Source organism: Centroberyx affinis, unplaced genomic scaffold (assembly GCF_046629955.1).
Source record: "Centroberyx affinis isolate AG114_WGS23_722 - 3 ecotype Tasmania unplaced genomic scaffold, CSIRO-AGI_Caff_v1 ptg004942l_1, whole genome shotgun sequence".
Taxonomy (NCBI): Eukaryota; Metazoa; Chordata; class Actinopteri; order Beryciformes; family Berycidae; genus Centroberyx; species Centroberyx affinis.
In genome coordinates this window covers 20,138-35,547 of record NW_027282427.1, presented here as the reverse complement: position 1 = coordinate 35,547, position 15,410 = coordinate 20,138, and the positions used below count along the sequence as shown (strand labels likewise).

Here is a 15,410-nt window from a genome sequence, read left to right as displayed (position 1 = left end):
CCTTCACTGAGAAAAGCTGCCATTGATAAGGTTGGATATTTACCAGCAAATGCTGCATCTTTGGGTTGATGCTAATTGTGTTTATCACAATTCTGCCACTAACTGAGACCAAACAATGGACCTTGTCAACATGGACTGACTCCAACCCTCTACTGACCTCAGAGTATCCAGTCTACAGTCTGGACTCTCCAGAAGATCAGACAGCAGCTTCACTCCTGAATGCTTCAGATAGTTTTTACTCAGGTCCAGCTCTCTGAGATTGGAGGAGCTGGAGTTCAGAGCTGAGGCCAGAGAAGCACAGCAGCTCTCTGTTACCAGACAGCATGATAACCTGCAGAGAGAGGGGGATTTTAACAAACTACTGCTCATGTTCAAGTAGAGCTCCACACAGGGAAAAGAGATTCTCTACCTCAGAGTCTCCAGTCTACAGTGTGGACTCTCCAATCCAGCAGACAGCAGCTCCACTCCTGAATCCTGCAGATTGTTGTTGTAACTCAGGTCCAGCTCTCTCAGATGGGAGGGGTTGGACATAAGAGCTGAGGCCAGAGAAGCACAGCTGCTCTCTGTCAGTTCACAGCAATCAAGTCTGTAATTACAGGATACATATCAAATCAGACAGGTTGTACTAAAAACTACTGCATTATTTTTATCCACTCATCATTGTCCAGGCAGTGTTAGCATACAAAAATAAACATTTCCTCAACAAATATATAGCATCTACAAGAGTAAAAGACAGTAAACTGACCTCAGAGTCTCCAGTCTACAGTGTGGACTCTCCAGTCCAGCAGACAGCAGCTTCACTCCTGAATCCTGCAGCTTGTTGTTACTCAGGTCCAGCTCTCTCATATGGGAGGGGTTGGACTTCAGAGCTGAGGCCAGGACTTCACAGTGAGTGTCTGAGAGTCCACAGCCAGAAAGTCTGTGTTTTACAGATTTAATGTGAAATCAGTGATAATCAAAGCAGAGCTGAGAGCAAGCATACAATTTACTATTAATACAGCATGAATCTACCAATAATAACTATAATAATTTTAACCACATTTAAACATTGAGTCCACAGCCTGAAGTTCCTGAGTTGTATTAAGCACGCTTCACCCCTTTGAAGATACCTAGAAAAAAAACTATGAAAAGATAACAGAGTGAGTGTTGAGGAGGAGAGTAGTAGGAATGGAGTGTGTAGAGTGAGTGAGTAGTAAAAGATGAGTAGTAGGAATAGATGAGTTTGATCAGGACTAACCGAGCCTCTCTGCAGTTCCTCACAGCTGGGATCAGTCTCCATCGTCCCGCCTCTGATGTGTTGTAGGCCTTCAGGTCCAACACATCTAGAACCTCCTCTGACATCTGCAGCATGTAGGCCAGAGCTGAGCAGTGGATCTCAGAGAGTTCCTTCTCTGATCTGTTCTCTGACTTCAGGAAGTCTTGGATCTCCTGATGTACTGACTGGTCGTTCATCTCCATCAGACAGTGGAAGATGTTGATGCTTCTATCAGGAGAGAGATTGTAAGTGTTCATCTTCTTCAGATTGTTGATGGCTTTCTGGATGCTTTCTGGTCTGCTCTCTGTCTGACCCAGCAGGCCTCCTAAGAGACTCTGGTTGGACTCCAGTGAGAGGCCATGAAGGAAGCGGACATAGAGGTCCAGGTGGCCATTTTTACTGTTCAGGGCTTCAGACATGGCTCTCTCCAGGAAGATATCCAGGGATAGGTCACTGTCATCATATTTACCAGAGATGGTGTTATCATCATAACCATAATCATCATCATCATAGTCATCATCATCATCGTCATCATCATCATCATCATCATCATCATCATCCAGGTATGGGTCATTGTCATCACATTTACCAGAGAAATTGTCATCATCATAATCACCATTGTCATTGTCGTCCTCATCATCATCATCATCATCATCATCATCATCATCATCGTCATCATCATCATCATTCAGGTAAGGGTCATTATCATCACATTTACCAGAGAAATTGTCATCATCATAATCACCATCACCATTGTCATCATCATCACAATCACCATCGCCATCATCATCATCATCATCATCATCCAGGTATGGGTCATTGTCATCACATTTACCAGAGAAATTGTCATCATCATAATCACCATTGTCATTGTCGTCCTCATCATCATCATCATCATCATCATCGTCATCATCATCATCATTCAGGTATGGGTCATTGTCATCACATTTACCAGAGAAATTGTCATCATCATAATCACCATCACCATTGTCATCATCATCACAATCACCATCGCCATCATCATCATCATCATCATCATCATCATCATCATCATCATCATCCAGGTATGGGTCATTGTCATCACATTTACCAGAGAAATTGTCATCATCATAATCACCATCACCATTGTCATCATCATCATCCCGGAATGAGCCACTGTCATCATTTCTACCAGAGACATTGTCATTGTCATTGCCATCATTCAGGGCTGGGTCACTATCGACACTCAAGTCTTTTTTCAGTGATTTGGCCATTACCTTCGGGTTCCTGTTTGTGTGACTGTGGAACATGTAGACTGCAGCGAGAAACTCCTGAATGCTCAGATGAACAAAGCAGTAGACCATTTTCTGGAAGAGCACACACTCTCTTTTGAAGATCTCTGTGCACACTCCTGAGAACACCAAGGCCTCTCTGACATCAAGACCACACTCCTCCAGGTCTTCTTGGTAGAACATGATGTTGCCTTTCTTCAGATGTTCAAACGCCAGCCTCCCCAGCTTCAGAAGAACTTCCCTATCAACCCCTGTCAGCTCCTGTTGACTCATCTCATGTTTCTCATCATACTTCTGCTTCTTCCTCTTTATCTGAACCAGCAGGAAGTGTGAGTACATCTCAGTCAGGGTCTTGGGCAGCTCTCCTCTCTGGTCTGTAGTCAACATGTGCTCCAGAACTGTAGCAGTGATCCAACAGAAGACTGGGATGTGGCACATGATGTGGAGGCTCCTGGATGCCTTGATGTGTGAGATGATTCTGCTGGCCTGCTCCTCATCACTGGATCTCCTCCTGAAGTACTCCTCCTTCTGGGGGTCAGTGAACCCTCGTACTTCTGTTACCCTGTCAACACATGTAGGAGGGATCTGATTGGCTGCTGCAGGTCGGGAAGTTATCCAGAGGAGAGCTGAGGGAAGCAGATTCCCCTCGATGAGATTTGTCAACAGCACATCTACTGATGATGTCTGTGTGACATCAAACACAACCTCATTGTTCTGGAAATTCAATAAAAGTCTGCTTTCATCCAGGCCGTCAAAGATGAACACAACTTTACAGACAGAGAGCTTCTCTGCTGTGACCGTCTGTAATGTTGGATGGAAAACATGGAGCAGCATGAGAAGACTGTACTGCTCATCTTTGATCAAGTTCAGCTCCCGGAACGAAAGCAGAATCACAAGACTGACATCTTGATTTTCCAAGCCCTCTGCCCAGTCCAGAGTGAACTTCTGCACTGAGAAGGTTTTTCCAATGCCAGCAACGCCCTTTGTCAGAACTACTCTGATGTGTGACTCTTGGTCAGGTAAGGGTTTAAAGATGTCGTGGCATTTGATTGGAGCTTCATGGAGGGTCTCCATCTTGGATGCCGTCTCTAGCTGCCACACCTCATGTTGGGTATTAACCTCTTCACTCTGTCCCTCTGTGATGTAGAGCTCAGTGTAGATCCTGTTGAGGGGGGTTCCAGTTCCTGCTTCAGCAGTTCCTTCTGTCACAAATTCACATCTCCCCCTCAGATTGATTTTATGCTCATTTAAAACCTCCTGCTGATCACTGTTCACTGGAAGAGACAAAAAATAAATAAAAGGTTAAACAAAGATACTACTGTATCTTAGAAAATCTTATGTTCATTTTCAGTACCAACATAAAAATAATCAATATTAGGGTCAAGAAATGCAAAATCCAAATATTTCATGACTCTGGCTATATGTCAGAGCTGACACTGGCACAATGGGCATGACTATTAGAGATAATGGCATTGTGAAGAGGTAGTGCATGAGGAGGCCATAGCAAAGACTCGGGACCAAGATAGTGTTGGACGGATAGCACTGTCTTACACACTGGCATGGGACCTTTTTAAATTGACTGGAGGTCTTCGCACGGCCTACGGACCCATCTGGATTACCGGCCATGGGACTCGATGGTATAGCTGTGCCAAGAACTAGGCCTATTTGTAAAGGACTTTAGGCCTTACTCTCGAACTACTCAAAGGCCTGCTGTTCGACAGTCCAGCGGTGCCTATGCTTGAGCTGGCCCACTGTGCATGGCTGAGTAACACTTTTGAATTGTCCACTACAGAGACCACCTGTGTCTTTTTATTTGTTTTGTGCTACACCTCCACCGCACAGGTCAGGGTTTATAGTTACTGTGAGGGTAACAGTCTTCTTTTCATGACGGCGTATGGCGGGGCTTTGCACCGTTGAAGTTGCATTTTTGTTGGGTGCACACAGGGTTTTCTTTCTTTCTGTGCCCATTTTTCGGTGACTCGTGAATTTGAGTGCACCTAAGTGGGAGGAGAGGCGCAGGAGGGGGTGTGTCAGTAATGATCAAGCATCGCAGTGCAATTTTGGTGTCAAGGATTACTGGGACCTTGCCTCACCTGCCTGCTCATACCACTCCAAAAGCCCATGGCGCAAGATGCAGTCTATTCAAAAGCTTACCAACCCTTTTTGTGGATATTGACTTGAATATAAATCCTTCAATCAGGAAAAAATAAGATAAAGCTTTTTTCATTTGTACTATGTACACATGGCAGTGGTGTGAATGATTATCGTAGTATGCGGCATGACGCATGGAGTGGAGATTGCGACCGCATCCTCTATAGATGTCAGGGACTGGCTGGTGGATGCCCCTTCACCCCCACCACCCTCCCGTAGCCAACCGCAGGGAGAGTTTCTGTTTGGCTCTTCGCCAATAAGACAACCCAAAAGTTGACAGCAAGGTTATTGCGATTTGCTTTATCACTGAACTGTTTCCTACATTGGGCAACAGTTCTCTTCGGACCAGAGAACCTCACAGGACCAGTGTGTTATCTTCTCCCAAGCTAAGTTAACATCATCTGCCCTCCGCAGCCTTAATGTGCCGTATCTTGTGGCCATTCTACTCCTCCCACATAAGGACATCAGTTTCCTCTAACAGACGCATTGGTGGCACAACCACTCCAGACTATTGTTTCTATCACAAAATTGTCAGAGCGCCGTTGCACTGCTTTTAAAGGGAAGGAAAAGAGGTGATTTGATTGGTCTTGATTGATGCCAGCCCCCTATTACACCTACTCATAATGTATTCTTCCTAATCCATCGAAAATAGAGTTCCCAGGCTTACTTTGTGCAATGCTGGTTTGACTGGTTGTCTGCACTTCAGGTCTTGTTCTGGTTCTTTTTCCACACTGGGGACAGGTGAAGTCTCCTGCTGAACCAGACTGGTCCCAATATGAGGTGATGCACTGTCTGCAGAACCAGTGTCCACAGCTGGTAGAAACTGGATCACTCAGGTCCTCCTGACACAACGCACACCAGGACAGCTGCTCCTTCACAACACAACTGCTATTCCACTTCCTCTTTCTGTGGAGATGAAGACAATTCATTATGACTGCTATCATCAGAAAACCCTATCAACATTTGTTTAAGTTATCTTATTTAAAAAAATTGCCAGTGCCATCTACTGTAGATGGTCAGAACGCATCACGCTGCTGCAGCAAAACTTGTTAGGGGTTCAGGCCCCGTAGGGGCTGAAACCCTATTGTTTTTGTGCTGGTTTATTATTATTAATGTTCATCCACGTTGGTGCAAATTCCTGTGAGATGGTACATCGCAGAAACTTGGAATTTGGCCCAGTGACAGATATTGGTAACCATTACTAGGTTAAGAAATATTTCCCCAATCGGCCTGAAGGGGGCGCTATAATTAAAGGTTTTACTTTGAAGGCCATAACTCCTACACCGTAAGTCCGATTTTGATTAAATTTGGTACACATATGCAGGTGTCATAACTCTACATTTTTGCAATATGGACCCTCAAGGTCCGCCTGGAAAGTTTTTGAGATATTTTGAATGTTTTGAAAAACACATTTTTAACATCTCCTCCTACACCGTTTGACCGATCACCACCAAAATTGGTATGTAGCATCTACAGACTAATCTCATTAAAGTTGTTAAAAGGTTGTTGATATCTATTGTCGTTTTGAAGATATTGATTTTTAAAGTTGTGAGAAGGCGTGGCCTATCAGCTAAATTGTTATAACTTCATGACTGATTGTTCAATCATCACGAAACTTGGTGAACATGTTCAGATATCATCACTGACCATGTGTGCACAGCTGTTTTAAGATTGAACAGTAGGGGGCGCTACAAATGCCAAAAAACTGTATCTCCTAATCCAGATGATGAAATTGTGTGAAATTTGGTACACATGTTCAGGAAGGCTGTACTAGTCAATATACAAAGTTTTGTCATCATTGGTGAAAGTGGGCGGGGCCTATGGTGTAATAACCATGTAATAGCCGCTAAATCAAAGCCCATTTGCATAATCGGTCCCAAACTTCTCAGCTTTGTCTGGAATGGCATTTCAAACATGCATACTGAATTTTGTGCGATTCAACCAAAAGGGGGCGCCACAATCGCAAAAAATGGGCGTGGCCTAATACAAAAATGGCCGTAACTCCGCACCCGTTTGTTCAATGATCGCGAAACTTGGCAGATATATCAAGGGATATATTTGGACGATGTCCTCGGAACCGCTGACGATTTTTTAGCGACATCAGTACCGTTCATAAAAGGCTTGAACCCCTTTCATGGCCGCTTGCGGCTATATGTTATATTTATATTTGTGTCTTCTTGTACAGTTGTAGTTTAACTAATACATGAGCATTGCATCAACAAGTCACCTATCGCAGATAAATGTCATTGTAGCGATCGTGGATGGATGCAGTATTGGCTGATACTTGGGGCGCCCTGGTGGCTCACGGAGTAGGGCGCGTACCATTTGGCTCAGGCCTTCCCGCAGCGACCCGGGTTCGAATCCGACCCGTGGTCCTTTGCTGCATGTCCTCCCCTCGCTCTCTCTCCCATACCTTCCTATCTCTCTCTCACTATATCCCTCAAATAAAGCATAAAATGCCAAAATAAATCTTTAAAAAAAAAAAGTATTGGCTGATACTCATTATTCACAGTGTTACGTCACATAAGGGAGTCCGTCTCACAGACTCCCTCTACAGTACACTGTGCAGTAGTAGGCAGTAGTGAGTTTGAGCGGTTGTTAGTTTGTGAGTCGGCATTTTTTTCTAGTTTATCTTTGCAATTTACCATTTTTCATGATGGTGAATTATTGTGTTTGTGCAGGTTGCACAAATTCCAGCCTGTCAGGACATCGAGTCCACAATTTTCCTAACAGGAAAAGGGATGGTGCTAGTTTTCGTGCCTGGCCGCGTTTTGTGCAGGTGAAGAGACGAGACTTCACTGCTGCATCTGCAATGAAAAACGCGGTCGTTTGTGGCGCTCATTTTAGACCGGAGGATTATCTTCCCGCCGATATGATGGAGTTCAGGATGGGATTTCGAAGCCAGGACCGGGTGATACTGACAGCCGGTGCGGTTCCTTCAGTGCACACAGCAGCGTCAGCGAAGAAAGCATGGAAATGCTGACCTATTCAAGTCTGTAGTATACAGACTACAGGACGCCGGTTTCCCAACACTTACAGTGGAGCAAGTCAGGTCACGGTGGAAAATACTAAAGAAACATTACTACGTGGCCAAACATCAAAACAGTTTTAGTCGACCAAGTTTTCATTGGTCAGTTAGTCGCAGGAAAAAAAAAAAGGATTGATAGAGTAAATATCCGACCGCGAGGTCCGACAGACAAATTAGGTTAACTATAATTCAAACAAACATTCCAAATAATAATTATAATGAAATGAATCTACTCTGAGGCAAATTTATCTTTCTTTATCTGTCCATTGTTCACACTAAATCTTCCATCGTTTGTCAAACAAACAGAAGCACATGGCTAATTATTATGCAGAATGACATCATCTGCATAATAATTAGCCATGTGCTTCTCCGGGTGCAACGGGGCTGTCGGACCTCGCGTCAGATATTTACTCTAACAATCCCTTTTCCCTGGTTGGAATTATGCAGCGTTCCTTGCAGTAGTGATATTACGATGGTAGTGAGGCTTAATTCCCTAAGAAGAACAAGCTGCTCACGTTTTCTTCATGGACGCCCATGGTCTGATGTTTGGAGCAGCCGAGTGGTGTAGTTGGTAAGTTACCGGACGTCAGTTCCGACAGCCATATATATACACAGATGCTCCCAATCAACCGGGGGAAAGAGGGTGTGAAACATTAGGAGGCAGGGCCGACTGATTACAGGCCATGAATCTTTCTAACTGCAGGGAGAGTGTGTAGGCCTATTTTCAGAGCAATGGGCGTTTGTTTTCGGGAAAACGGACAAATGGGCTTTCGGTCCAATGGGACATTTTTTGGACTATTGGGGTTTCGGAATAATGGGCCGTTGGAACAATGGCATATAGCCTAATGTTAGTCACCTGGCGTGGCCGCTCTTTGTTCAGTCTCCTTTCTGGTTGTTCAGACACATTCATCATTACCGCTTTTGCCGTTAGCATTGTCGTTAACAGGCGGCTCGCTGTGTGTGTGCTTGTAAAATTTATATTTTAAAGGCTCGTTATTACGGTTTTGTATTTCTCTGTAATGTAGCACAGTGTTAACAATGTTACTTATTTTCTACTTATTTTCTGATGCCCCCAAAAATATATATTTAAATAATTAAATTAACAAAATGTGCAACGACTAGTTGACTAATGGCTTGAACTAACGACTCGATTAGGAAAATCTTTGGTCGGGGGCAGCCCTAGTAATCAGTAGGATACTAGTATTTATCATGTATACGGGATATGAATAACCAGATTTCTCTCAAAACCGGGATAAGCCTCATAACCGGGATACTCAAGTCCATGTAGCCTAGTTCAATTTTACGGCAGTCACTCACATTTTCATGTTGAAACAACTGAACCAATGACTCAAACGGGTGGCTTAATTTTAAATGTCAGAAGGATTAAAATGTATAGAATAATTTAGAGTAACATCAGACTCTAACTCTGATAATTTGTTATTATTATTATGAAGATCAGTTACAGATGGATAAAATAGATAGATTGGTTCTGAGGATGATATGAAACACAGTGTCCTGGCTGTGTTTACAAGATGCATGAACCATTACAGACAGGTGACAGGTATGTTACAGTCATTTTAAAGTCTTTTCAGCAGCTAATATTGTCATTAAGCTGTAGGAGCTTACAAACACATTTTTTTTTTTAGATATTTTTTATCACAAACTCCTCCCGCAGTGGCGGCTGCACTCTCCGTCATCTGGTTTAAAAAACAATCCGTCAACAGTCAACAATCAACAATCCGTTATTTATGATAGCCTAATCAGTGCAATAAGAAGTGAAAACACATCAATAATACTCTTGCATATTTTACAAAAACGAACAGGACATTTTTTAATAACTAAAAGCAGGAATTATAGCCTACATAAGTGATTTGATCAGAATATTTTCACGGATTCAGAGTAAAAAAAACTATTGCTCTACTAATTCATGTAGACTAATTGACAATTTAATGAAAAGGTTCTCTCATTTGAATTTAGAGTCTTCTACATTTTATTCTGGTGACAGCAGCAGCTTGATGCGTAGCCTATCTCCGTTATGTTATTGATTAGCCTGTTCATGATCATTTGGCAGCGCTCCAAAAGACACAATAGTTCAGTGCAGCATTTTTCAATATTACCGTGTCACCAAGTCAGGTCTCCTCAGCATTTTTGCCTTCAAGTCTCAAGTCAAGTCGAGTCTCACAGCATACAGACAGCTCTCGTTTTAGCTTGTTCATATTATTGATTACTATAACGGTTAATTTTCGGGACAAACAGGGCAGGATTCGGGATTCGGGACAACTGCTCGTAATTTGGGACTGTCCCGAATTTTTCAGGATGTCTGGTCACCCTATTGTGATGTGAACACAGCATTAGATATCGTTAGCTAACGCCGATCACTCACCAAGACACCTGCCCAGTTCTCCACTGGTTCTCCTCACACCACAACTCAATGTCTCTCCTCTGACCGTTATTTCTTCTAACCCTGGTCTGTTCCTGGTCTCTTGGATGCCTAGCAGGCTCATAATTATAAGGCTGTGGTCCATCATATGCGTATGCATATACATTTACAACCTCTTCAGTGTCAAAACTAGTGTTGAGATCCATTACTTTCTTATTGTTCTTATTGTTCAACTTGACCGCTCTCCCTTTTTTTACGTCACTTCTGGTTTGGCTTTTTTAGATGCGGAAGTAAAATTCTCTCACAAAAACGACTCCAGAAGTCACTGTAGTGTATATATAAGTATATTTTTATGAAAATCTAGTTCCTACATCATTTTCCTACACATTGATTCACCTGCAAGTTGCTCTTTAAACAGGTAAGTCCCATTGAGATCGTTTTTACGGAAGCCGAGAACGGCCGTGCTTACAATTATTTTTTTAATGCCGTTATCTCGAGATCACAAGTTAAATATCTCGTTATCTCGAAAAAACGAGTTTTGTTATCTCGAGATAACGAGATAATCAACCCGTTATCACGAGAAAACAAAATGTTGTTTCCTCCTATTACTTATAATGTTTATCAGAGATCAGGAGTGCCATGCAAGCATGCATAGGGCGTCTTGACAACTGTAGCAACTGATTTTTAAGCTGGAAATGTAACTGTAGCAAACAAAACGACACATTTATGCTTCCTGTTCAGTTATGAATCCTCCTGACAGTCATGACAGTGATCTTGAAGGCTGAAATCAGGTGTGATCAAATGAACCAGACACTCTTTCGAGTTCTCCATATTATCCCGTGATCTCGAGAAAACAAAAGTCGTTTTCTCATGATAAATTATCTCGTTATCTCGAGAAAAAGACTTTTGTTTTCTTGAGATAACGAGATAATTAACTCGTTATCTCGACATAACGGCATTAAAAAAAATAATTGCAAGCACGGCCGTTCTCGGCTTCCGTACGTTTTCAAGAGAGACCTGTGTACACAACAAGAAAACAAAACAAAATTCACGACAAGTTAATTCCAGACAATCCACATGCAGACAAAAATAAAAAAACTAAGAGAAACAAGAGCAATCCCTATATAATGCATCATCCAGCAGCACCCTAAACATCTCTATGGAGACAAGTCGGTCCAATTTGAGCGAGTCCTGAAGCCTATTCCATCTATTAGGAGCGTAAAAGGTGAAAGCGGTCTTTCCTGACTCTGTGTTCATACGTGGAATGTCCAGTCTAATGTAAGCCTGCGAACGTGTCTGATATCCTGTAGCACTGAAACTTAAAAGCGAAGACAAATACAGAGGTAGCTTGCCACGTAAGGCTTTGTGAATAAACAAAAGGCAGTGGTGTTCTTTTCGAGTGATAAGAGATGGCCATCCTACTTTCTCATAGAGAATACAATGATGTGTTCTAAGCATGTCACCGGTTATAAATCGAAGAGCACTGTGGTAAACAGCATCAAGGGGTTTGAGTGTCATGGCTCCAGCGTGCATATAGATCACATCTGCATAATCAAGCACTGATAAAAATGTTGCTTGGACAATCTGCATCCTACTACTCATTGTAAGGCATTGCTTATTCTAAAAAAGAAACCCAGTTTAAACTTAAGTTACGCAGTCAGTTCATTGACATGGACATTTTTTCATCTAACCAGATACCTAGGTACCTAGGTAACACTGGACCTTGTGAATTTGAACCCCATTTATTGTACTCAATGTTAAAATTCATAGGATTTTTTGTATGTGAACTGGTAAAGAGCATGTATTTTGTCTTATCTGGGTTTAGCACAAGCTTAAATTTAATCAGGGCATTTTGAATGGCCAAATAATCTGACTGTAAATTAGTAAAAGCTTTGTCAATAGAGGGCGCTGATGAGTAAATTACAGTGTCATCAGCATAATAATGAATAGAGCTGTTCTGAATTAAGCAGCCCAGCTCATTTATGTACAACGAGAACAAGATAGGACCTAAAACTGAGCCTTGGGGCACCCCTTTAGTGACTTCAGTGAAGTCAGACTGATGGCCATCAGCAACTATTGCTTGAGTTCTGCCAGTAAGATAGGTCAGAAACCAGTTACATGCATTGATGTCAAAACCAATTGATTTAAGCCTATCCAGAAGAAGAGAATGATCCACAGTGTCAAATGCTTTTGATAAATCTATAAACAGGGCAACACAACTCTCTTTCCTATCTAATGAACAGATTATGTAATTTGTTACTTTGCATGCTGCGGTCACTGTACTATGTCGAGGTCTGAAGCCAGATTAATGGGAGTTTAGAGTAGAATGATCAGACAGAAATTGATGCAGTTGACTATTGATGAGATTTTGGCTAAACACGACAGTTTGGAGATTGGGCGGTAGTTATTTTGATCACTGGTATCCCCACCTTTATGTAAGGGCATTACATGGGCTGCTTTCTATATGTTAGGGATGCTACCAGACTGGAGAGTTAAGTTAAAAATATGCATGAAAGGGTAAGCTATAACAGGTGCAGTCAATAATAAAAGTCTTGGATTTAAAAGGTCTGCTCCAGTAGCTTTTTTGGGTCAATCGATGTTAAGGCTTCAAATACCTCCCCAGCTGAGAATAGTGAAAAAATTTGCCTAGTTGAATCGTTAGCGGAACAATTTAACCTAACATCAATGGAGGCGCCAGTGGTCAGATTTAACTTCTCAAATAGGTAACCAGAAGAAACAAAATGCTTATTAAAAACATCACATATTTGTTCTTTTCCAGAAACGACAACAGAGTCCTGAGAGAGATGTTTGGGTAAAAAGAAAGCATGACCATTGTTTAGTGCCTTGACTGTTTTCCAAAATTTTGCTGGATTATTGTAGCTATCAGACATGGCATGGACAAAAAAAGATGCTTTAGCATTTCTAATGGTCCTGACACATTTATTCCTCCATTGTCTAAAGGTCAGCCAATCAGTGGAGGACTTTGAAGTTCTTGTTTTTGCCCATGCTGCATCCATTTCCCTTGACATCTCCGAGATCTCAGATGAAAACCAAGGGTTTGATCTATCTTTTACCATAAATTTCTTGAATAGAGCATGCTTGTTTGCCAATGAATTGAAAATATTTGTGAAATAGGTTAGGGCTAAATCCGGGTCTGGAATAGCACCTAACCTTGAGATATCACTGAGATATAAATCATGAAGAAATGCTTGCTCAACAAAATGTTTAAAGTCTCTTTTCACAATGATACGTGGTGGAATCCTTTCTTGTCTGAAACCTCTAATGCAGGAAATAGGACGATGATCACTGAAATCTAGAGCAAATACACCACTGGCTGTATATTTATGTGGTCTGTTGGTTAGGATGATATCAATCAGAGATGACTTCTCAGGATTCTTAGTGTCAGGCCGAGTAGGCGTGGTAATGAGCTGAGTAAGATTTAATTCAATGCAATAGTGTTTTAGCCCCTCAGAGGAGGAAGATAGCCAGTTAAGGTTAAGGTCACCCATAAACAAAACTTCAGAGGTCTCATACACAGATAAAAGATTCACCAGATTATCGAGGGCACTCTGATATGCAGAGGGAGGGCGATATGCTCCTATAACCACCATTTTATCATTAGGATTAAGAGAGACATTTAAAGCTAAAAATTCAAACTGTTTTGACAGGGACACAGAATGCAACACAGATACATTAAAACAGTTTCTATTAAAGATAGCAACCCCACCACCCTTTGTGATTCTGTCCATCCTATAAACATTGTAACCATTACTGTAAGTGCAATGACATCATCTTTAACTTTATCAGACAACCAGGTTTCTGTTAGTATTAAAACATCCGGATTGGTTTGTTGGACCCAGATTCTGATTGGATCCATTTTAGGTACCAAACTTCTCACATTCATGTGTAATAATCCAAGCCCCCTGCGATGCAGGAAGTCACTTGGGGTATCAAGTGAGAGCTTATTACTAATGACAGGGGACAAAACTGGGGACGTGGTATGTGAGGCTGGTAGACAGTAACATGAATGAGGTTATTTTTGTTGACAGTGAACGGTCTAGAGGGTAAGCACAAGCGTTTCGAAAAACTAACTACAGTGGGGGTATTTGACCTAGCAGTGACTCTGACAGGAATATTGAAAATGTGTGTATGGTCAGTAATGAACAATGGTAAAATACCGCGGTTTAAATGTAAGTGGCTCGGAAAAGAGGAGAATATAGTTTTGTTTTTTGCAATGGCACTGGATGGTCCAAACCCAGTAAAGGCGCTAACAGCATTAGAAGTGGGACGGCATTGGTAGAGGCTGGGACCTCGGGGACATCAAAGACTGACGGACCGTTCAGCACGCGCTACATTGTGTTTACTAAAGCATTGACTGCTAGACACAGGCATGTGTATGTAAAATGCCATATGATAAGTTTGCAGACAGCATCCGTGTGCCAGCCTTATTGGGGTGACGGCCATCTGCACCTCCACCGTACGCCACCCACAGCCTACTGCATAGTCTGCTTTTAATAGCGTCTGTAGCACAATCATTTACTGTACAAAGTTTATTAATATTATAACAATAAGAAAGTTTTTTTGACTTTGATGTGAATCCCCTTATCTTAGATGGACCAAGGCTTCTACCTTACAGCTAACTAGCTCTAACAGGATTCTTTCACAAGGTGTGTTGGTCTTTATGCCTTTCAAGTTGAGGTTTATAGTGACCAGTGATCTTACTTGGTGTCTGGATGTTGAGGTTCATTGCTGAAATTCAAAGGCGGCTCCTTAGAGCTTTCACTCTTCATAGACAGACAGCTGGGCACTGGAGATTCTGCTCTCTGGCTCCGGTCCTGACCTCTGGAAACAAGATGTTTTTGTTAATATTGTGAATAAAACAGTTTGTCTGTTTTCTGATTGTTGAGCAGTGAGCAATTATTCTCTTTTCCATTGTCTTCTCTGAAGGGCTTCATCCCACAATACTATGTACAGTATGTCACTCCATGTTCATCGCCAGTTTGTTCATTTTCATTCATTCCTTCCACACCCGGCCTCAGCAGAGCTCAAAATTATACTCATCTACTGAACACCTACAATATACAGACATTGCCTATCTGAGACATTTAGCTCTACATTTGCGTTCAATGCTTTATTGCCACATCAACCTGCAGTTCTTAGGAATTTGTCTCAGTGTGCTGATAGAACATAATGCACAACCCAATCACAGGTAAAATAAAACAAAAACCATACTTCTTCCTCTATATCCCACAACAGAAAGGGGAAGTGTGTGCACTCCAGTGCGTACGCCACTTAGGCCACAACATCTCAATCAATAATTTCTGA

At 42.0% G+C, this 15,410-nt stretch overlaps 1 pseudogene; it reads right to left on the bottom strand.

The window, feature by feature from the left end:
• LOC139666336 (uncharacterized) overlaps nt 1–14,832 on the bottom strand; it is a 40,040-nt pseudogene extending 25,208 nt beyond the window's left edge.
• Between the last annotated feature and the right edge of the window lie 578 nt (nt 14,833–15,410).